The 25,324-nt window shown below is 36.7% G+C and overlaps 1 long non-coding RNA gene across 2 annotated transcripts; it reads right to left on the bottom strand.

Annotated features, from left to right (window-relative positions):
* Nucleotides 1-179: 179 nt before the first annotated feature.
* LOC107796798 (uncharacterized) lies at nucleotides 180-25,005 on the bottom strand. Of its 2 annotated transcripts, XR_012696468.1 has the most exons (3): nucleotides 24,517-25,000; nucleotides 13,103-14,715; nucleotides 180-492 (listed from the first exon to the last, which is right to left on the bottom strand). It is a non-coding gene; the product is annotated as an uncharacterized LOC107796798 (long non-coding RNA). The 2 variants fall into 2 exon arrangements; XR_012696467.1 differs by lacking the exon at nucleotides 180-492 and having other exon boundaries at nucleotides 13,002-14,715; nucleotides 24,517-25,005.
* Between the last annotated feature and the right edge of the window lie 319 nt (nucleotides 25,006-25,324).

Genomic DNA, 25,324 nt, shown 5'->3' with positions numbered 1-25,324 from the left:
CCCAAATCCAGCCTATGCGTGATAGGCCAAACCTGGGCCTCTGCCTGTTCGACGCGGGCCTACTTGGTTTGCTTCGATTTGGGCTCGACCTTCATGAGGTTGAGGCCCTGAACTGATTCTTTGTTCTGTGAAATGAGTTTATCAATTTATGTGACAATATGGCAAAAGGGAGAAAGAACTTTAACTAAAACGGATAGCTTTCCTATTTGGCCTACATTAGAGAATATACTACACCATCAGACTAAGTCTGAAATACAACTTATTACACTGGGCATGTTTTTTCACCTAGCAGCATACATATAAGGCTAGCATTCGTTAACCTACATTGATATACTTAGTATGTAGGCTGCTTCTATTGTCCAAACAAAAATGTAACTATTTCATGACATTTAGAGTAACAGTTCATGTATATATAAAAAAAACAATCTGCAGGTCTTCTCTTTTGCATTCATGCTCAAACTTTCAGTTACATTTGTGGTATTAATTGTGTACCTGGTATGAAGGAAAAAGAAGGAAGGAATGATCTGCTAGGCAGTATGCAGTAAACACAGCAACAACAGATACACAGCAACAACCAAATAGCCACGAAGATGAAGCTCACACGTTGGTCGAACAGCAGACAAATATTCCCAGGAAGCAAGATAGGAAACAAGACCAATCGAGAAAAGAACCAGAATATTTTGTGCTATAGCCAACAGAAATTCAATAACCACCAAAGCTCAGTACACAACCAGCACAGTTTCAAACAATCAGGAAAACTACAACTCCATGTACAGCACACAAAACTCAATGTAGTAGCAATCACAGCTGAAGATACACAGGCTTCTTTTAATGGAACAGTAATCAACCTAGTTAGGATGACCAGCTTGATTTCTTATGCAGTTTTGGACAATGTTCAGTTACAGTATTTTCTGGAAATTTCTTTCTGTTTTTCTTCACTTTTCTTTAACTCACAAAATCCCTCTCAAAACTAAAATTTCCAGCCCCTCCTTATGTTCTAAAACAGCTTATTTATAAGCTAATCGACCTAGTGCAGCCAAGCTGCCTGCTTCCTGCAACTTGTAGTCTGCCCATCCCCATTAAGCCCATCCTTAAGCATCTTTTGATGCCAGCCCCTTTTGTTCCCCACGCCTGGCTTTCTTTAATCAAGAGTTATGGGTTCATTTTAGTATTCATTTTAAATTCCCATGCTCTTATGTCTTGTTCCCCATTGGCATTAATTTAATCCCAAATTAGTACCCTACTTGTCAGCTCATTTAGACTAATCATTTTTGTTCTTTTCAAACCCCAGACTACCCTTGCTAGCCCTTGATTATCACTGCCTGCCCATTGCAGTATCAGGGCACTTTGGGCTTTGACCATTCGATTTCAGAACTGCCCCAACCTGGCTTTTTAATTGTTTACAAGGTAGTTACAAGCTAATATTCAGGCAATGCCCAATTCAAATCACAATACAGGCCCATTCAGAATATTTGAACATTCAGTCGTAGGAGACTAATCGACGACATTTATCAAGTCGACTACACTAATTATAACGGGTAATAATCAGTCGTTCAAATAAACAACACATACAGGGACCTAAAGGGCATCAGACAATTTTTGTTCAATTACTGGGGCTATATGAATTAATTCGTTTGACGACTAATCTAATCGAACATGTACATCACAGAATACATTCAAATCATACACAGAAAACAATTGACCAAATAAAAGGTCTTTACAGAGATGAAAGGAATCCGAATGAAAAATAACAAAAAATAACAAACAAACCCAACGAAACATGCCGACCACTTAATTAAAACTAACACAAAAGAAAGGAAAATGTACCAAAAATGTTTAAATCAAACAGACCCAAATCTGATTCATCTTCGAACTTTTGAGGCCGAACAAACTTTAATCAGGGTGTTCTCACATGAGAACACCTTGATTAAGGTCTATTAGACCTCAAACCCATGTCCAAACCGGCCAGATTCCCCAGGTGCATGTGTTCTAAAGTCTGGATTTCCAGATCTGATTTTTAGGGAGTTGTGGGTAGATTCGGACCAAACCAAGCTTGGTTTGGTCACGAGGAAGGTCAGGGGAGTGTCTGGTATGAAGATGGGGTGGTTTGGCATAGATCCGGGTTCGACTCAAATCTTCAAATGAAGATTCGAGACGAACGAAAGTGATTCGAGGCTCGTGGTTAGTGGATTCGTGTTCAGGACAGTGAGGTGGTCCTAGGGTGTTCAGGAGGCGGTCATCGGCGTTCATGCCGCCGGCTTTAATGGCGAGGGATACTGGGGCGGCTGCTAGGGTTCGAGGATGAGAAGGGGTTGTGTTTGGGACGAGGGTGTACAGTGGGGAAGGTGGGGTTTGGTTTGGGGGGCGTGGGGTGTAATGGAGAGCTTATATATGTATTGAGGGTTTAGATCCTGGCCGTTGGATCAAGTGAGGTCTATGGCCAGGATCCATCCACTTAGGAAAGACGGTGTCGTTTGGGCGTGATGGTGGGTGAGACCGGGTAAAAGGCATGGATCGGGTCATGTTGACGGGTTTAGAGGAGGGCCTGGATCCGTTGGATCAATGGGGTTGGACGGCTTAGATCATCTTGCCTGAAACGACGTCGTTGAGGCGAGTTGAACAGCCTGAACTGGACCGTTCGTTTGAATCAGATCAACGGCTTTGGTAGGGACGCCGATACGGCGTCGTTTGAGTCCGTGTTTGGGCAGGCTCGTCTTGGACTGGATCAGTACTTTGGTTTTGGGCCTTGTTTCGGGGCCCAAATCAGATTTTCCTTTTCCCTTCTCTTTCTTTTTTTTTTTTTTCAAATTGAACAAAAATTCCTAAAACAATGTAAAAATTAAAATAAACCTACACACATATTGAGTGATACCCACACCGATAAACACACATAAATGAAAAAAATAAAAATAAAATAAAAATGGTTAGCTCACAGCTGAGAACGAACGATGCACACATACACATTTTTTGAATTTTCTTTTAACGATAGGCATTTTTGTATTTTTGTTTGATAATGCCTAGATGCAAAACGGACAGACCCATAAATGACTAACAACACATGTCACGGAAAACTCGAAAAATTGTACCGCGAAATCATTTGTCACTATTTTTATTTTCTTTTGGAGCGATTGCTCGTAAAGCAAAAATCACGTGCTTACAGACCTTACAAAAGGCATAATCCCGATCTTAAAGTTAAGACTTCAAGAAAGTCAAGAAAATTCGGATTAATTTGATCAAGGTAGTAGTGGTTACAATCAAGATGATGTGTATGATGATCAAAGAAAAGAGGTTCAGTATGTGAACGACTACCAAGAACAACCGGGCAATGCTCCGAATCAACAACAACAATGAAGATCCCAAGGAAATTGGGAAAATCAAAATCAACAAGGAAATTGGAACAATGGAAACAACAACAACCAAAGCAACTGAGCGAACAACAATCAAAATTAGGGCAACCAAGGTAACCAAGGCAACTGGGGAGGCAATAACTGTCACACCTCCTTTTTACCATCCGAGAGGGTATACAAGGGAGTCCTTCCAATTAAAGTGACATTATTTGAAATGGGATTATTTAATTTAAATTATCAGAGTCGCCACTTGAAATATTTATGGTATCCCAAGTCATCGATTTATTTTAAAATCCCAAATCGAGGAAAATTTGACTTTACTTTATAAGTCTGCGAACCAAAAATACTAGATAAAGAATTCTGTTAACCCGGGAGAAGGTATTAGGCATTACCGGGTTCCACGGTTCAAGCACGGTCGCTTAAACTATTAATAATTGGCCTGTTATCTAATTTAATACATGTTTTAAGCCTATTGTGCATTTTTAACTTTTTAACCGCTTTTAATTATTTGGACCGCTTTTTAGAATTTATGAAATTATTTCTTGAACAAATTACGATCATCGTACACTTGTTTGTTTTAGAACTCACGGCGAACTACGCTACATGAAATGCACCCGTGATTCGTGACATATTTTATTTTTATTATTATTCAAAGTTGTTATGATCGGGTCAATGAAATGCACATCCGAATTTGGGAGTTTGTAACAGAAAAGTCACTTAACTATACCTAGGGCTGTATTTTGTCCCGGGCCCGGGCCTTAGTGGGCCTAACGGGCCGGGCCTCGCGGTCCCGGGCTTCGTGGTCCCGGGCTCTGGCGGTCCCGGGCCTGGCGGTCCCGGTCTTCGTGGGCCTAATGGGTGGAACCGGCCCGTGACGGGCCTAAGCCCACATGGTCCTGTGCTTAACGGGCCGGGCTCGTGGGCTTCGCGGGCCTAGCGGGTTTTTTTTTTTTTTTTAAAGACAATTTCTTGTAGTATCATGGCTATATTAATATGTAGTATATATGTATATCTAATTATTAAAGTGCTTGACGAAAAAGAAAATAACAAAACAATAGTAAAACACTAAATTGTCATGCATAAATATCACTTCTTGATATTATATTGTATCTTATGTATATATATTCTCTTATATATTTTCTTTTAGTATATATATTGTATCTTATGTATATATTGTAGCTTATAAATATATTTTCTTGTAGTATATATATTGTATATTATGTATATATTGTAGCATAATATATTTTCTTGTAGTATATTATATTGTATCTTATGTATATATATTCTCTTATATATTTTCTTGTAGTATATATATTGTATATTATGTATATATTGTAGCATAATATATTTTCTTGTAGTATATATATTGTATCTTATGTATATATATTCTCTTATATATTTTCTTGTAGTATATATATTGTATATTATGTATATATTGTAGCTTATAAATATATTTTCTTGTAGTATATATATTGTATATTATGTATATATTGTAGCATAATATATTTGCTTGTAGTATATTATATTGTATCTTATGTATATATATTCTCTTATATATTTGCTTGTAGTATATTATATTGTATCTTATGTATATATATTCTCTTATATATTTTCTTGTAGTATATATATTGTATCTTATGTATATATTGTAGCTTATAAATATATTTTCTTGTAGTATATATATTGTATATTATGTATATATTGTAGCATAATATATTTTCTTGTAGTATATTATATTGTATCTTATGTATATATATTCTCTTATATATTTTCTTGTAGTATATATATTGTATATTATGTATATATTGTAGCATAATATATTTTCTTGTAGTATATTATATTGTATCTTATGTATATATATTCTCTTATATATTTTCTTGTAGTATATATATTGTATCTTATGTATATATTGTATCTTATAAATATATTTTCTTGTAGTATATATATTGTATATTATGTATATATTGTAGCATATAAATAATTCTAAGTATAGACAAAGAAATATTGCGAAAAGAAGCTCATGGGTAGAAGCAATAAATTTTATTACCAAAAAATGACATATCTTTCTTAGTCATCCTTCCCCCAATGGAATGAGCACAACAAGGTACTAATACCACCATTAGAAGGAAAAAAACTAAGGAAGATGTGCCAAAATACAAGTTACATATTATTCTATGTATTATCTCTAACAAATCTCATAAATCCTTCAAGGTTCGGAGGAGGTTGCGTTGGTGGTGGTGGAAAAGAAGCTTGTTCATCACCACTTCCGGGCGAAGCCGAATCCTCCGTAAGTTCCGCTATCATTTCTTCATAAGCTTCATCTATCGCCGGTTGTGCTTCTGCAATTCCAAAGTTTCTTCTTTCCGAGCGGATCCAATCTCTAAACAATACTGATTTTTCCAAGCTATCCCTCATAGACGCTCTATGATCACCTATTTGCAGTCTTGCTTGACTGAAAGCGCTCTCTGATGCAACAGTTGAAGCTTGAATTGATAAAATATCCCGAGCCATCCTTGCAAGAACAGGAAAATGTTTTTCCCTTGCCTTCCACCATTCCAAAAGATCAAAAGAGCCGTCTGGATTCTCCTTTTCAAGTCCCTGAGACAAATAAACTTGAAGCTCATTTAGATGTGAAGTTTCATCATAATTTTCACCTTGAGACCCCCTGAACTCCGTCCAAGATTTAAGAGCTTTTAAGCCCGCAACTCTTTTAGAGGATTGTGAGCTAGACGAAGTAGGGGTTGGAATAGTTGGCCTAGCATGCTCTAAGGCAAGTTGATAAGCATTATAAACTGTTTGAGCGTTAATCTTAATTGAAGCTTTTGCATCTGCAAGTGTCGCAATTTCCTCATTTGAAAGATCTAAAGCCTTATAAATATTTGAATACCAAAAATGAGGACCTCCCAATTTCATTGTAGGATTTAGCATTGCAGCAAGACCATAAATAGGAGGGATAGGAAAAAAATATTTTTTAAACTTTTGTTTCATTTCATTTATAGCAAGTTCATAAATATCCCCACCCTCACTAAATTCAACAAACAAATCAGATAGTGCTGCAATATAAACTAAACAGTTTGAAATAGTAGGATAATATTGCCCAGAAAATGCATTTGTTGCAATTTGAAAATGTTCTAAAAAATCTAAAAGAATTTTAACATTAGTCCAATCTTGAGTGGTAAGCATTTCATCATCATCTTCACCACCTACCCGAGAATTAAACGTTGCATTAATTGGGTTTCTATATTCATATGCTACTACTAAACTTTCGTACATACAATTCCATCTAGTCGGGCAAGGTTTAGGAACCTTTCTTTCTCTAAGGCCATATTCATCACATTTTTTAAAATACTCTCTAAGTCTACTTCTACGGTTTGAATAAAAAAGCCAATTAAGAGCCATTCTAACCTTTTCAATTTCTATGTTTAATATTCGCATACCATCACCGACAATTAAATGATAAATATGACAAATACATCTAACATGGAAAATATTAGTAAATGCAGGATTTAGTGTTGTTGTAAGCATGCCTATAGCACTGGTGTTACTAGAAGCATTATCCATTGAAATTGCCATTATTTTATCGCTAAAGCAAAAATATCTACAAATATCTGCAACAGTGTTAGCTATAAATTTACCTGTGTGACGCGAATTAATTATTCTATATGCAATTATGCGTTTTTGCATTATCCATTCTTCATCTATCCAATGACTTGTAACAGTTAGGTAATCACAATCATTACCACTTCTACCAATATCAGTAGTAATAGAAATCCGATTAGGTATATGAGTAAATAAATAACGCAAATATTGTTCATATTCATGTTTGAATTTATAAATATCACTCTTAACTGTTGCGCGAGGCCAACCTTTATAAGTAGGATTAAACACTCTTCTAATATAATGAACCCAATTAGGATTAGAAGCAAAAGTATAAGGTAAGCACATAACAGTAATCATCTTTGCTAATTCTTCACGATCTCTATTTGGATCGTAATATAAAATACCTCCAGTGACAGTGTTAATTCCTGGTTGAACTAGATTTGAACCTGTACTAGGGTTAATCGCAGAATCTACACTTGTCCCCTCTAGATGCGCTTTCATTTGAAAAAATCTAGCCTTATCTCTAGGGTGTGTTTTTATGTGCCTAGTCAAACTACCTGTGCCGCTACGGTCTCCTACATATTTATGCGACATTAATTTCCCACAAGTTTTACACTTAGCCTTATTTTTTCTCTTACTTGAGTAAAAAAATTCCAAACTAATGATGTTTCTAAGCGTTTAGCAGGTTCTCTATTAAAAGTAGGAGTTTCTACAGGTGGGTCGACCGGTGCATCACTTGGGTTATTAAGAGGACTAGTAGGTGTATCATCTAAATCCGGTGCTTGAGTTTCATCATCATCCTCATTTTCCTCATTATTTTCTAAGATGGTTTCATTAGGATAAAGAGCATTCATAATTTCATCATCTAATCTATCACCTGGTGCAACATTATGATAAAATTCACTATCGGTAAATTGAAAACAAGGGTGATCACTATCAAGAATTACGGAAGGAGGAGGACGTCTAGGTTGGCGACTACTTTCAACTTGCTTATCTTTTCTAGGTCGGGGAGCCGGGGGAAGGGTAGTTGGTTGGCCACTACTTTCACCGGTTTTATCTTTTCCTTTACCAAACATTTTTTTCAAAGTAAATGCCATATTAATTATAATTATGCAAACTAAACCACACAAAAATATATTATAAAAACGTAAGAGTTGAAACGAGTTTACCGGATTGCCGAACAACTTCTTGAAAATTGAAAATCGTTGAACACTTGAAAACTTCAATTCAACAACTTCACAATTTTTCACGAAATTTCAACAATAAATTAAGTAATTGTAGTAGAGAGATTGAGAGAGATTGAGAGATATTGAGAGATATTGATGAATTGGTGAATAAAAATGAAAGAATGAGGGGGTATTTATAGTTGAGAAATGGGGAAAAGTGTAATTATATAAAGTTTGGGGTTAAAATAAAGTTTGGGGGCCAAATGGCCATTTTTTTAACTTAAAAAACGGTCATATTTTCAGCCCAAACGGCTAGATTTTAAATATGGCCGTTTGATTTTTTTTTTTTTTTTTTTTTTTTTTTTAAAATAGCCGTTGGGCCCGCCAGGCCCGCCAGGACCGGCCCAGGCCCGCCTGCCGGTCCCGGGCCAAACGGTCCCGGGCTCGTGGGCTCAACCATGGAGACCAGCCCGTGACGGGCTCAGAGGCCCACCAAGACCGGCCCACCCAGGACCGGCCCACCAGGCCCACCAGGCCCGTTAGGACCGCGGGCCCGGTCCGGTCCGGTTCAGGCCCGGCCCACCGAGCAGCATTAACCGCAAAGTCCATGATGATTAATTAATCACGCCTAAAGAAAACTACGATGTTCATTAATCAATTTCCTAAAGCTAATTTGAGAATATTGCAAGGTCATAGATTAAAGAAATTATTTATGGAATGAAATGATATAGTTAATCACCAAAATTATTTACATGACTGATCCTATTGGCAGTATGTTTATGACTTATCAACCTTTGTTAAATTGGTTCGTAATCTTTGATTATTTGGAGCTGGACGCAAGAAATGACTAGAAACAGTTAAAGCTCTTAAAAAAAACTCCATAATATTACCAATTCAGCCAATTGATACTTGGACGGTGAAACTTACAAAAATAAACATTATCACTTTAAAAATGTTAATCATGTTTATCCGTAGTATTATGCAAGGAACGCTAAAATAAATTTTCTCATCTAATTGAACAATGTCTATTCGAGATTTTTTTGACCTAAATGCCCTTTCAATCAGAATATGGGTTTTTCCTGAGATTTTTGTTAGATCACTGCCAGAGAAGCATAATGAAATCCTATCATTACCTCCGACATTTTTAATTTTCACATGAATTAGTCTCAACTCTCAAGAATGGTCAAAGAGTTGTGGGTCAGTCTTATTCACCTCTCCTTTTGGATAACCCCTTGCTAGACCATGAGGTCACCCAAGCCCTGCACGCCTTCTGTTTTCAGAAATACTGGAATATAGTAGGGAATTCCATAATCAAACTTTGTAGACACGTCTTCAATACTCAGGAATTACCTGACTCCATAAATAACACATATCTTTATCTTATCCCTAAATTCCATAACGCTAATGACCTCAAGAATTATCGGCCTATTGGCCTTTCTAACACTATCTATAAGATAATTACAAAGATCATTGCAAATTGCATCAAGTTATATCTGTCTGACCTTATTGGCCCTTGCTAAACTAGCTTCCTTAAAGGACGTAGTGCTTGCGATAATGCTATCCTCGTCCAGGAAGTCATGAACCATATTAATAAAACTAGAGGGACGGAGGGCAAGTTTATTATAAAAATAAACCATAAAAAGCTTTTGATCGTGTTGAGTGGTCCTTTGTCTACCGTACTCTTCAGTTTTTAAAATTTCCCTCAAAAATCTCAAAGCTCATTTTAAACTGCATTTCCACTAGCAACATTGCCATCCTCGTCAATGGTACCAAAATAAACTATTTTTCTCCCTCCCGGGGTATTTGACAAGGAGATCCTATGTCCCCGTACATCTTTATCCTATGCATGGAACTCCTATCCACCTATATTAATCATCAAGTCGATGTCCAACTCTGGGATCCTATCACCCTTAACAAAAATGGACCCCAACTTTCACATATGTTCTTTGCAGATGATCTTACCCTTATGGCTAAAGCTAACCAAAAATCAATTCAATCGATTCATAATTGTCTGAGCCATTTTTGCACCTTATTAGGGCAAAAAATCAACCCTACCAAATCTAGGGTTATATTCTCAAAAGGCTGTCAAGAAAGCCCTCGTCAATTAATTCAGAATCTTTTAAAAATAAGAGCTACCAATACTTTTGGCAAATATCTCGGCTTTCCCATTGTGAATAATAAACCTAGACCCTATGATTTCTAATACATCATAGTCAATATAAAAAGTAAGCTCGCTAACTGGAAATTAAACTTCCTAACTCCAGCGGGTCGACTCACTCTCATCAATTCTACTCTCAACATCATCCCAGCATATGCCATGCAATACTTCCTTATTCCTAAAAAAATTTGTCACAATATAGATAAAATTCAAAGGAACTTTCTATGGGGCACTACCCCTCAAAAAAGGAAAATTCATTATATAAACTGGGACACTGTCACTCTACCAAAGGACCAAGGAGGTTTAGGCAATACGAAAAACTCATGATAAAAACATAACTTTTCTAACAAGTCTCGCTTGGAGACTCTTCTCTCAAAACAATTCCCTTTTGGAACATACCTTAATTAAAAAGTAATGCCCCAAAAACAACGCATCCTCCAATTCCTTTATTTGGAAAAATATTTTAAAGGGTGGTACCATATGCTCTAAGGCTATAGCATGGGACCCAGGGTCAGGAAATAATATCGACTTATGGAACTCTAGATGGATTCCTCATTCACCACCCCTCCGTTCAATTATTCAAGGTCCTTTGACCCAAAAGGACCTTAGACTTAGTTTACATAACATTTGGGATGGCCTCCAGTGGGATTGGTCAAGAATTTCTTTACATATCCCATAAGAGTTTATCAACCAAACTAAGGCAATCTCTCTGAGCCAGAATAAGGTAGATACCCCTTACTGGTCTTTAAATACAAATGACATTTTTTCCACAAAGTTGGTTAACAAACTACTTCATCCCACGCCTGACTATGGGTATGATTTTAACTGGATATGGACTCAAAATACACTGCCAAAAATCCAATTCTTTCTCTGGCTTTGTTCTCATAATAAGCTACCCACAAATAACTATCTGCATCATATAGGTATCAATGTAACCTCTAATTGTATCATTTGCAAGCATCCCTCAGAATCTATCCACCATATTTTTCTCGAATGCCTTATTGCACGAAAATTCTGGTTGGACCTTGGGTTAAATGTCACTGTTCTCCCCCTATCACTAGATCCACTGGCTTTAATTAATAAAAGACATAAATATTCCCATCCTCAACTACCCTATACCTTGGGACTTTTTCTTTCCCTTTTCCCTGTGGCACATTTGGACAAACAGAAACCATAATGTCTTTAATGGAACTAACATGTTTGTTGATATTAAAACAGTGTGTATGAGGGCTATGGAATATGTGTTCTATACAGGGACCTCGACCACTCCCATTACTACTAAAAATATCCAAGTCAGGTGGTTCCCTCCACTTCCAAGATCTTTTAAGCTTAACATGGATGGCTGCTACTACGTTAAAGACAAGACTGGTGGTATTGGAGGTGTTATAAGAAATGCTAATGGGGACTGGGTTATAAGATTCTCCAAAAAGATCTATGCACTCAACCACACTCATGCCGAGCTAAGTGCCTTAGAGCATGGGCTGCATCTAGTAATAAACCATCAACTAACTCCGGTGGAAATTGAAACAGCCTCTATCAAGGTAATTGAACTATTACAACAAAAAATCCCTATTTTTAACAATTTAATTGACTCTTGCAGGTCTCAGTTGAAGAGGTTGGGGAATCCAGTCATCCGGCATAGCTTCAGGGAGGGAAACAAAGTAGCGCATGCTTTGGCAAATAAAGGGTCTAAGAAGCAATCAAGTGATAATATATATATATTTTAAACTATCCGCCGACGTCTGTATTTTCAACCTTACAATCAGACAAAAAAGGCACCTTACAATCAGACAAAAAAGGCGTGTTGTCCACTAGAAGAATCCTCATATCTATGTCTACTAAGTTTGCTAGTTTTGGAAACCTATGTGTACTATCTACTCAAAGCAACTGTAATGAGACATCCATTGTCCATGACTTAATATATATGAATATTTCCCTTTGTTACCAAAAAAAAAAAGTCTTATAAGCAATAGCAAATATAGAATACATTGGCGGACAGAAACCGCACTGACATCGGTTGCTTAGCCTTACGTTGCCCTTCCAAAGAACATCAGGAAGGTGTTGCGTAACAGTTGCTCTGATACCAACTATTACGCAACACCTTCCTGATGTTCTTTGGAAGGGCAACGTAAGGCTAAGCAACCGATGTCAGTGCGGTTGTTGTCCGCCAATGAGGTCCCCTCCGCACGCTAGACTAGATTGCCAGTGTCGTGCGGGAAAACCAATGTCATGAGCAATTGCGGAAGCTGAGAGAGAATTGGGTTTTGAATGATGATGATGATTTTATTGATAACTGAAATGCTGATTACAAAGATGCGGTGTCGAGGGGGATTTAGGCGCTATAAATGCTGAAGTGAGAGCGTAAATTTTGAAATGTAAAATCTAACTTCATATATATATATATATATATATATATATATATATAATTCGATCCTGTTTGGTCGAATCCGCCTTAGTTAGACACTGCTTATCAAGAACATTTATTCCTTCTTGAAATTTTTTCAAATAGTAGGACACTTTTATATATACCTCTACAGTTCTGAAACGAAATTAAAACAATGGAATTAATTAATGAAATTAAAGATATGTCTACTGTCAATAGCAACTAAATTAACTAATACATATTTTAACTTTAAATTTCATCCTAAGATTGAAAATCAGAACTTCAAACTGACATGGAAAACGATTATAAGCAACAAATCGAACTCACAGTATTAGTCATAGAGCATAGGAGAGAACATCAACGCAATTTATAACAAAATCAGACAAAACTCAACATCAATTATAATTTCATAACAAAGCAAATCTGAGATAGTTCATAGAGAACATACCTAAATGCCAAGAAAAAAAACTAGAGTTTAGCAGCCTTTTGAAACAATCAAATCAACAAAAATAGTCATGTCTTCGAGCTTCGATGGCTTGTGCAAACCCAGAAAAAAATAGAGGAAGTTGAATTTTGGAACTTCAGTAGTCAATCCCCCTTCGGACCTCGTCGAAATGCAGTTTTCTCTCTTGTTTCCAAAGGTTTGTGATTTTCAGATTTTTTTTATTTTTTCCATTTTTTTATTTCCAAACTTGTTTTTGGCTTGATGTTGTTCTCTCAAGACTGAGAGAGATCAGGGAGCTAGAAGAGGAGGCGACTCCTTAGCTTGGGGTGAGTGAGGATGGGAAGAATAAAGAACGGAGAAGAAGAAGAAAAAAAATTCAGATGCGCCATTTTTCAAGCTCTCTCTAGGGGTCTCTATCGCTTAGGTCTAGGATCTAATTATCTGATGTTTTTTGTTCTAGGTCTAAGTCTTGGTATTTTAATTAAAGGGGAGGGGTTTTGGGGTGAATTTAACTTGTTTTAGGCCTCTTGAGCCTTGGCCCAATTCAAAAATAAGACAACTTTCTTTTTCTCTTTTGTTCTTATTTCCTTCTTTGATTTTAAAAAATCTAGTTAAATTAATTAAACAAGCTAAATAAAATCCTAAATTAGGTTCTACCTTAAATTATTTTATAAAGTTAATCTTACTTATTTTACTAATTAACACTAATTAATTTAAAACTAAAAGCTAAAATGTGGACATGACTATTGTAGTAATTTTTTTTATTTTGTTTAATGAATGCAATTTAATTATGAAATTAAATTCTTAAATTCAAATTAAGCCAAAGATGACATAGAGAATTAAAACATGACAATTTTTTATGATTTTTCTATGATTTTAAAATATTAAAAAAGCATGAAATACAACTAAATAAAGAAAAACTTCTAAAATCCCTTAAAAATTATTTTTTGGTTTATTTTTAGGAGTTATTTTCATGTAGGGCAAAAATTAGGTGCTCACAGCTGCCCCTCTTTACTTGAAAATATGAAGAGTTTTCGAGTAAAGATAAAGTGAGCAATTATGAGCAATTTTTGCTCGTTTGAAACTCCATTTGGAAGCATTCTTTGAAAGATCTGACCGAACCTTGCTTCCGAGGTTGCCTACATATCCTTAGCTATAAAGGAATCAGATCAGTGCAGTTCGAAAAGTTTTGGTAGTCGGGACTATCGAAAAACTGTGATTTCACTGTTGTTGCTACTGTTTCTGCTTGCTGAGCTCCTTATTACACCAAAATGAAAAATAAAAAGCTACACTAGCTAAGCCTATCAACTACGAGTTACAAGATTCCTATCTATAAACCTTCTAATCTTGATCTTGAGTCTTGTATGGTTCTTCCTGCAGACTCTGATCTGAATCTTGATACTCGTTAGCTGCAACCGCTGATTCATGCTTCTTCGGTTTTTCGGATCAAGGCGGGACATGCAAAACTTGTGCCTTCAATCATATCTTGAGCAGTCCGCATCTTTTCTCCGCTTCTTCACTGAGAGTTCAACTACTTTTCTTGTTCTTCTTTTCTTTTATTTGGGTTGAGACTTCTTCTTTTGGTCATCTCAAACCTTGTGCCCCACGGTGAAAACCTGTTCAGGCACCAAAGCAGACAAACGAACAAAATTTTATATCCTTGTTTATACTAGGAAAATTTTTGGGAGTTATTGTAACAAAATCTAAACTATTTCTTTATTGAAAACAATTAAAATTATGATTGTGTATCCTTGGAAAAAAAAGATTAGGGAGTGGAACCCTATATTTATAATGAAATCAACTAGGGAGTGGAGACCCTATGTTGAAAAAGAGACTAGGGAGTGGAGACCTTATATCTAAACTAAAATCAACTAGGGAGTGGAAACCCTATGTTGGAAAAGAGACTAGGGAGTGGAGACCCTATATCTAAACTAAAATCAACTAGGGAGTGGAGACCCTATGTTGGAAAAGTGACTAGGGAGTGGAGACCCTATGTCTAAAATAACTTCAACTAGGGAGTAGAGACCCTATGTTGGAAAAACAAACTAGGGAGTGGAGACCCTATGTCTAAAATAAATTCAACTAGGGAGTTGAGACCCTTATGTCTAAAATAAAATCAACTAGAGAGTGGAGACCCTATGTTGGAAAAGCAGACTAGGGAATGGAGTCCCTATGCCTAAAATAAAATCAACTAGGGAGTGGAGACCCTATGTTGGAAAAGCGACTAGGGAGTGGAGACCCTATGTCTAAAATAAAATCAACTGGGGCGTGAAAACCCTATGTTAGAAAATTGACTAGGGAGTGGAGACCCTATATCTAAAATAACTTCAACTAGGGAGTGGAGACCCTATGTTGGAAAAGTGACTAGGGAGTGGAACCTTAAATTTATAATGAAATCAACTAGGGAGTGGAGACCCTATGTTGGAAAAGTGACTAGGGAGTGGAGACCCTATGTTGGAAAAGCAGACTATGGAGTGGAGACCCTATCCCTAAAATAAAATTAACTAGGAGTGAAGACCCTATGTTGGAAAAGCAGACTAGGGAGTGGAGACCCTATGCCTAAAATAACTTCAACTAGGGAGTGGAGACCCTATGTTGGAAAAACAGACTAGGGAGTGGAGACTCTATGTTGGAAAAGCAGACTAGGGAGTGGAGACCCTATATTGGAAAAGCGACTAGGGAGTGGAGACCTTATGTCTAAATAACTTTAACTAGGGAGTGGAGACCCTATATTGGAAAAGCGACTAGGGAGTGGAGACCCTATGTCTAAAATAACTTCAACTAGGGAGTGAAGACTCTATGTTGGAAAAGCAGGCTAGGAAGTGGAGACCCTATGTCTAAAATAACTTCAACTAGTGAGTGGACACCCTATGTTGGAAAAGAAGACTAGGGAGTAGAGACCCTATGCCTAAAATAACTTCAACTAGGGAGTGGAAACCCTATGTTGGAAAGGCAGACTAGGGACTGGAGACCCTACGCCTAAAATAACTTCAACTAGGTAGTGGAGACCCTATGCCTAAAATAAAATCAACTGGGGAGTGGAGACCCTATGCCTAAAATAAAATCGACTAGGGAGTGGAGACCCTATGTTGTAAAAGCAGACTAGGGAGTGGAGACCCTATGTTGGAAAATCAGACTAGGGAGTGGAGACCCTACCTAAATAAAATCAACTAGGCAGTGGAGACCCTATGTTGGAAAAGTAGACTAGGGAGTGAGGACCCTATGTCTAAAATAACTTCAACTAGGGAGCGGAGACCCTATATTGGAAAAAACGTACCTAGAGGTTGGGGACCCTAGGCTACCATGATTTTGAATTTTTCTTCTTTTTCTTTTTATTTTTGGTTTTAAGAAAATGAGTAAAAATGCAGGAAAGAATTCAGAGAAGACTTCCTTTTGTATTGATTATTGCTGCAAAGCTGTTTCTAGCCCTTGCGCAGGTTGGTTGCACCTGCTTCTTGCAAGGTTGCTTTGGATTGCACTTGTTTCATGTTTTCAAACAAAGAACAATTGTTAGTTTTAAACGGTGGTTGGTTTTGTGGCCTTGATTATTTCAATCACTTGATCTCGGCCCAGCTTCTTTGATGAAGATCTCAATTGCAACCGCTCGTTTCTTGGGGACCGATTTCATTTCAAGACCTGAGAACCTCTAGTTTTTTCCAGATTTTGCCATGAGGTTGGTCGGTAGAACTCAACCTTTTCGACTTTATTTTGCCTTCGTAGGCCTTTCACTTTTGACTTGTTGTTTTTCTTTTTCTTTTTTTTTTTTGTTTTTAACCATTCGGAGCATTGGGGAACTTTTGGCTCCTCAAACTTGCTGCAACGGCTAGTCGCGTGGGACTTAACCTTTTCCAACTTTATTTCGCCTTTATAGGACTTTCATTTCTGGCTTCTTTCTTCCAACTTCAATTTCAAAGCATTTGGGGTACTTTGGCTTTTTCAAATCTTTGTCGAGGCGGTTAGCCAAGTGGGACTCAACCTTTTCAACTTCCAAAAGTTTTCAATTTCAAAACATCGGCCAACATGGCCGGTCGAAGTCAATTTGATGCCCCTGACGAGGCTGGGTACCTCATTACACATTAGCGCGTGTCAAATGAGAACCCTGTAAATCAGTCTTTTCATCCCTTCTTTGTCTCAGTTTCAGAATAGAGTTAGACCGAAAGGGATTCAACGAAAACAAATAATGGAATGGAGAATGAATTTAAAACAAGTAGTGTGCCTTTCGGGGAAAGGAAAGAAGGACTTATTAGGGGTACATGCGGACTTCAATGAACATGACATACTTTTTGGACTGGATGTCTGATCTGTGTAAACCGTCCGACTCTCAGAAACTCATCACAACTTTTGCCTCAAAATCGAGAAACCTTTCCAGAACTCTGTCGGTGCCGATGGCTGTGAGGATCCTCTTTTCGATCAGGGGTGCCCTTTGCGGGTTTTCACGAGCTGACCTTTCTCATTTCTCTTCTCACCATCGCTTTATAGTGCCCGTGTGGATTTTCACTAACAAGACTCTCTCATTTTGATTTCTTTGCTTACTGTCGCCTCACGGTGCCCGTGTGGGTTTTTACCAATAAGACTCTCTCATTTTATTTCTCTCATTTTGACTGTATCGGATCCAAGTAACTGTTTCTTCGGTCCTTGAACATTCTCACCGATTGATCGGAAGAAGTTGAACAGGGTTTGGATAAAAAAGGATTTGGATTGAGTTACAACTTTGGAACTTTTTAGGTGGGATCATCGCCGAACCATTATAACATCTGCCCCAATTTCATTTTTGGGGGACTTTGTATTTTTTTTTTGGTGTGACTGAACCCCAGAGAGAGGCTGCCTACGTATCCTTTTGAAATCAAGTTGAACGTGGTTCAGAAAACTTTGTTTTTGATTTTCTTTTATTTTTCTGTTTTGTTTTGTTTTCTCTTTCTTTTTCCTTTCCTTTTCCTCTTTTTTTTTCATTCTTCATTTCATTTTCTTTTTGTCTTCTTTTTTTTTTGTTTTTGTTTTGTTGTTTTCTTTTTTCTTTTTTTTTAATAGCACTTTCAGGTTCCAAAAAAGGTAATCAAAGGAAGGTAACCGGCTCAAAGGGTTTACAAAAGGATTATTGGTGTTTGGATAGCGAGAAATAAAGCCTTCGCCATCCCAATCGGAGCATTAACGCTAAAGGATCAAACATAGTACCTTTTAATTGCACCTGCATTGATAGTTGTTTTAGGGATATTTCTTTCGATGTTCCCCAGGTACAATGCTCTTTTTGGCAATACTCATTACCATGTATGGACCTTTCAAATCTGGAACCAATTTTTCTTCAGCTATTCTGAGTCTTTGCTTTATTTCCTTAAACTTATCTTCATTGCATTTTGATTCTTGACTCATTATTTCGAAGCCTGACAACATTTTAGGATCTGGGCATGAAATCCGCAAGCATGTCATGTTATTGAAATCTGCATTTAACAAAACTAAAAAGAGAATTAGAAAAGTGAAATTAAGAAAAGAGACATTCCTGGACAATGAAATATTAATTTCATTTGATTTTTTTATTTTAATTTTTTAATTTTTTGAAGATATAAGGGTTTACATCAGAAAGTAAGACAATAAAGTAAAACATCCGGATCACACCTTGAGATAATCCGGACACAGAAAGGATAGCAAGACTACCTACTAAGACTCCCGTCTGATGGGGAACTTTCAGGCTTGGCGACCGTCTTTCGACTTCTCTTCTATTTCGGCAATGGCTGCAATAGCCTTCAGTGCCGGATCAAATTCATTATCTTCACAAATCATTCCAACTATTGGCACAGTGTTGTGAGCAGGCAACAGATTGTTCATCACATCAGGAGCTTCTTCATCCTGAAAAACGATTCTTTCCGCTACAATCAAATCTTTAACTGCCCTTTTAAGGGTCCAACAGTCCTCCGTACTGTGTCCTGCTGCTCCAGAGTGGTATTCACATCTAGCATCAGCTCGGTGCGAGGGGGACTAGGGGTTCGGTCGGTTTGGGGCCACTAGCTGCAATAGATTTAGCCTGATTAGCTTTCAGAAAAAGCTTCATTACGATTCACCAATAGGGGTGAAATGATTCTTTCTAAAAGGCTCTCTTGGGCGGGGATCGTATTGGGAATCATTTGGTTGAGGATTATATGGAGTTTGGTAAGGATGGGTATTTCTGGGAGGTAGAGCTCGGTTTTGTGTATAATGTTGTGGTTGCGTGTAAATTGCGCGCTCATCACCGCATAAGGAGGCGGTGCCACGGCATAAGCATCATCTTGAAGGGGATAATAGTGTAGTGGGACCATAGGAGGCACATATGACTGGCTCAATGACCTGTGGGCCCCCCTCGAGCTTGAAACCATCATGATTCCCTCCTCACTCCCATTTCTGTTCATCAAACCCTCCAAACCATTTTGAACATCTGGTTATGTGGCTTTAAAAGCAGCATGACTCAAGATTCGACCCGTTTTTAGACGGTTTTCAACCATTTCCCCAATTTTGATAGCCTCAGCGAACGGCTTACCCACATCAGACATCATGTTCTAGAAGTAGTCAGCCTCTTGGGCCTGCAGGAAAACCATGACCATTTCAGTTTCGTCCATTGGAGGCATTACCCTGGCAGCTTGCTCATGCCATTCGACAGCATATTCGCGAAAGCTTTCCACGGTTTTCTTTTTCAAATTGGACAAGGAGTTTCTGTCGGGAGCGATGTCCACATTATATTGGAACTGGCAGACAAAATCTTGAGCCATATCGTCCCACACATGCCAATGAGTAATTTATTGATCCGTATACCACTCAGAAGCGATTCTGGTGAGGCTTTCCCCAAAATAGGCCATTAGCAGCTCCTCTTTTCCACCAGCACCCCTCAACTGGTTACAATATCGTTTCAGATAAGCGACCGGGTCTCCGTGCCCACCGTACATTTCAAACTTTGGCATGTTGAAGCCAACTGGAAAGTGGACTTGGGGAAACATACAGAGGTTAGAGTATGAGACACTCTTTTGGCCACTCAGACCTTGCATGTTTTTCAGGCTTTGTTCTAGGCTCTTCATCTTCCGAGCCATTTCCTCTTGCTCGGGATTTGTAACAACCTTTTCTTGCTCCACCGAGAGATTATATTGTTGAGGTTGAGTTAATGAGTCACATATGTTATTTATGTTATTTCTGATTGAAGCTGTGGACCTTGAAAGGAGAACATTGGAGGCTCAACATACAGCCGTGGTAAAGTTGATTGTGTTCTGGTATCGACTAGTGTTGTAGAGAAATATATTGGAGGTGTCCAGGAAACTGACGCCTGGGGGCGAACCACAGAAGGAAAGTCAGGATCATTGAACGGCATTGTAGGGTGCCCGCATGGGATGAGCGAGTTGGGCACAGGGGCGTTGGTAACCTCACTTGACCTGGGGATCAACTCAGGGAACCCAGGGATTGCACTTGGCAGTTCCCTACCATTAGACCAGGCGTCCCACATTTCCAATATGCGGAGACGCAAGATCTTATTCTCTTCAGCAACTGCTGATTCTAGCTGCAAAATAGCCGATGTCGGGCTATCCTCAGGACCGATGATTGGTAGATTGCTACTGGAGGCCATCTGTACCTTTGGATCTTGTGAAGGAGGGGAGACTAGACTACCAACAAAACCAACCACCAAAACCTGGCTAGTTTGCACATCGAACAACCTTGTTAGTTTTGAGATGCTTAATAGATAAGAAATCGCACGTTTGGATGCAATGCACCTAAATAGTTAAACGTTTCTACCAAATGTTTGAACGGTTGCATGTTTCATCCCGGCCTTAGTTAACCCTTTCAGTATGTACCCCTTTTCTTTTATTTCTGCCTCTCTTAATCACTCTTGATTTTTTTTCATTTCGTTTCTGTCGCTCTTTTATTTTTTGGCACTCTCTTTTCTTTTTTATTTTTGTCACTCTTTTATTTTTTGTCACTCTCTCTTATTCTTTTTTCACTCTTTTCTTTCCCCTTTTTTTCACTCAATTTTTCTTTCTCTCTTTTTTTCAGTTTATTTTTTACTCAATTAATTTTATGGTAATGATCGAATCCGATAGGGATTGCCTACGTATCATGACGCCGCATAAATCAGATCTTGCGTAGTTCCGGAGATCGAGAATGGAGTAAATAAACTAATTTTTTTGGAATTTTTAAAAGAAATGCTTTAAAAAAAAGAAAGGAAATTCTTTTATGGATTTTTTATTTTGATTTTTATTATTTTTTTATTTTGAGAGAAAGACTTCTAAAAATTAATTTGCTTTTTATTTGAACTTTGAGAATTTTAAAAGTAAAAAGAAAATATTTTTGTTTGAATTTTCATTTGTTTTCTCTTTTTCTAAAGAAGAAAGAAAAAAAATATATATTTGAATTTTGGATGTTGCTTCTTGATTTTCAAAAGAGGGACTTTTAAAAAATATTTTGAATTTCTGAGTTTTTATTTATTTACAAAAGCACTTCTAAACAAAAGCGAAAATATTTTGGACTACAATTTTTCAAAAAAACAATTGAAAGAAATAATTTTAAACAAGTAAAATATTTTTTTTTAAATCTTTTTTTTAAAAATTTTGAGAAAAATACTTCAAAATAAAGGAAACCCGTATTTTGAATTTTGATTTTTGATTGATTTTTTTTATTTCTTTTTTTTCATATGAAAGACTTCAGAAAAAAGGAAACTATTTTTTTTTTGAATTTTAAAAAAAAAACTTCTTTTTTTCTTTTTTTTGAATTTTTTTAAGGAAAGATTTCTAAAGAAGGAACTAAAATAAATTATTTTTGAATTTTTTTTAAAACAATTGGGGCCGGAACCGATGAGGTTTGCCTACGTATCTCATATCCGGTGAGAATCAAACCCGGGTAGTTCGGTCAATTTTGACACAACAGAAAAATATGAAATACTTTTTGAAATAATTTTCCTTTTTTTTCTCTTTTTCTCTTCTTTCTCTTTTTTTTTCAAAATTTCGTCAGAGTTTCGGTACTTTTTGGACACCAGATTTTCTGAAGACGGGTAATTATCTCTCTCATACCTCAATTTGATTTTTTTTTTAATTTTTTCTCCCATATTCTAGAAGCCGGTCAACATGCAATCCGAAGCAAATAAATGTACAAGTAGCAAGTAAAATGCATCAGGATGATCTTTTTGATTTAGGGTACACCTGTCCTAAATGGACCCAACCCTTGTGTTGAGTCCTCAAAGTCAAATGCACGTGATGCAAACAAACGTTCCTATTAGGGATCCGGCATGAGGCTATGTTATACTAGGTTTAAAAATCTGGGTGAATTGTTCTAGACCTGGCTTACCCGAGCGGACAGCTCGAGCCGGGGGGGCAGCGTACCGGGAATACAAAAGCTTCACTGGCTTTGTAACTTGCCCGAACCTCGTTCTAAAATTGGGATATGACTCTAACAGAAAAGAAGTTACACGAAGTGCACACTTCCCAGATAATTTAGAAGACTCAGAGGGAGGAGGGTTTCGTAACAATTTATATACAGTCCAAACAATATCAAAGCGGTACAAAGTGGCAATTAGCACATTAGGCTCAACATGTAAAAATCAGGTAAAAACGAGCCAACTATAACAGTTATTCTAAACTCGAATTCTTGAACCCTGAACCAGAGATTCTGGGTTCTGTTCCCTAGCAGAGTCGTCAGAGCTGTCACACCTCCTTTTTACCACCCGAGAGAGTATATAAGGGAGTCTTTCCAATTAAAATGACATTATTCGAAATGAGATTATTTTATTTAAATTATCAGAGTCGCCACTTGGAGTATTTATGGTATCCCAAGTCACCGATTTATTTTAAAATCCCAAATCGAGGAAAATTCGACTTTACTTTATAAGTCTACGAACCAGAAATTCTAGATAAGGAATTATGTTAACCGGGAAAAAGGTATTAGGTATTCTCGGGTTCCGTGGTTCTAGCACGGTTGCTTAAACTATTTATAATTGGCCTATTATCTGATTTACTATATGTTTTAAGCCTATTGTGTATTTTTTAACTTTTTAACCGTTTTTAATTATTTAGATCGCTTTTTAGGATTTATGGAATTATTTCTTGAACAAGTTACGATCGTCGTACACTTGTTTGTTTTAAAACACGCCGCGAACCATGCTACATGAAATGCACCCTCGATTCACGACATGTTTTATTTTTATTATTATTCGAAGTTGTTGTGATCGGGTCACATGAAATGCATACCCGAATTTGGGAATTATGTATCGTGACCATGCCACGGAAACCATACTCATGGCCACAATAATTAATTAATCGTACCTAAAGCAAACTACGATGTTCATTAATCAATTTCCTAAAGCTAATTTGAGATTATTGCAAGGTCATAGATTAAAGAAATTATTTGTGGAAAGAAGTGATATAGTTAATCACCAAAATTATTTACATGACTGATTCTATTGACAGTATGCTTATGACTTATCAACCTTTGTTAAATTGGTTGGTAATTTTTGATTATTTGGAGCTAGACGCAAGAAATGGCTAGAAACAGTTAAAGCTCTTAAACAAAATTCCATAATATTATCAATTCAGCCAATTGATACTTGGGCTGTGAAACTTACAAAAATAAACATTATCACTTTAAAAATGTTAATCATGTTTATCCATAGTAGTATGCAAGGAACGCTAAAATAAATTTTCTCATCTAATTGAACAATGTCTATTCGAGATTTTTTTGACCTAAATGCCCTTTCAATTACAATATGGGTGTTTCCCGAGATTTTTGTTAGATCACTGCCAGAGAAGCATAATGAAATCTTATCATTACCTCTGACATTTTTAATTTTTAGATGAATTAGTCTCAACTCTCAAGAATGGTCAAAGAGTTGTAGGTCGGTCTTATAAGCAATAACAAATACAGAATTTAGGCGCTATAAATGCTGAAGTGAGACCGTTAATTTTGAAATGTAAAATCTAACTTCATATATTATATAATTCATATATTAACTTTATATATGCTATATATATATATATATATATATATATATATATATATATATATATATATATATAATTCGATCCTGTTTGGTCGAATCCGCCTTAGTTAGACTAAGCTTATCAAGAACATTTATTCCTTCTTGACATTTTTCAAATAGTAGGACACTTTTATATATACCTCTACAGTTCTGAAACGAAATTAAAACAATGGAATTAATTAATGAAATTAAAGATATGTCTACTGTCAATAGCAACTAAATTAACTAATACATATTTTAACTTTAAATTTCATCCTAAGATTGAAAATCAGAACTTCAAACTGACATGGAAAACGATTATAAGCAACAAATCGAACTCACAGTATTAGTCATAGAGCATAGGAGAGAACATCAACGCAATTTATAACAAAATCAGACAAAACTCAACATCAATTATAATTTCATAACAAAGCAAATCTGAGATAGTTCATAGAGAACATACCTAAATGCCGAGAAAAAAAAGAACTAGAGTTTAGCAGCCTTTTGAAACAACCAAATCAACAAAAACAACCATAACTTCGAGCTTCGATGGCTTGTGCAAACCCAGAAAAAAAACAGAGGAAGTTGAATTTTGGAACTTCAGTAGTCAATCCCCCTTCAGACCTCGTCGAAATGCAGTTTTCTCTCTTGTTTCCATAGGTTTGTGATTTTCGGATTTTTTTTTTTAATTTTTTATTTATTTTTTATTTCCAAACCTGTTTTTGGCTTGATGTTGTTCTCTCAAGACTGAGAGAGATCAGGGAGCTAGACGAAGAGGTGGCTCCTTAGCTTGGGGTGAGTGAGGATGGGAAGAATAAAGAATGGAGAAGAAGAGGAAAAAATTTTCAGATGCGCAGTTTTTCAAGCTCTCTCTAGGGGTCTCTATCGCTTAGGTCAGGGATCTAATTATCTGATGTTTTTTGTTCTAGGTCTAAGTCTAGGCATTTTAATTAAAGGGGAGGGGTTTTGGGGTGAATTTAACTTGTTTTGGGCCTCTTGAGCCTTGACCCAATTCAAAAATAAGACAACTTTCGTTTTCTCTTATGTTCTTCTTTCCTTCTTTGATTTTAAAAAATCTAGTTGAATTAGTTAAACAAGCTAAATAAAATCCTAAATTAGGCTCTACCTTAAATTATTTTGTAAAGTTAATTTTACTTATTTTTACTAATTTAACACTAATTAATTTAAAACTAAAAGCTAAAATGTGGACATGACTATTGTAGTAATTTTTTTTGTGATTTTTGTTTAATGAATGCAATTAAATTCCTAAA

This window comes from Nicotiana tabacum, chromosome 11 (genome assembly GCF_000715075.1).
Source record: "Nicotiana tabacum cultivar K326 chromosome 11, ASM71507v2, whole genome shotgun sequence".
NCBI classification, from domain to species: Eukaryota; Viridiplantae; Streptophyta; class Magnoliopsida; order Solanales; family Solanaceae; genus Nicotiana; species Nicotiana tabacum.
The sequence above is the reverse complement of the archived record's forward strand: the minus strand, read 5'-3'. Positions and strand labels throughout refer to the sequence as shown.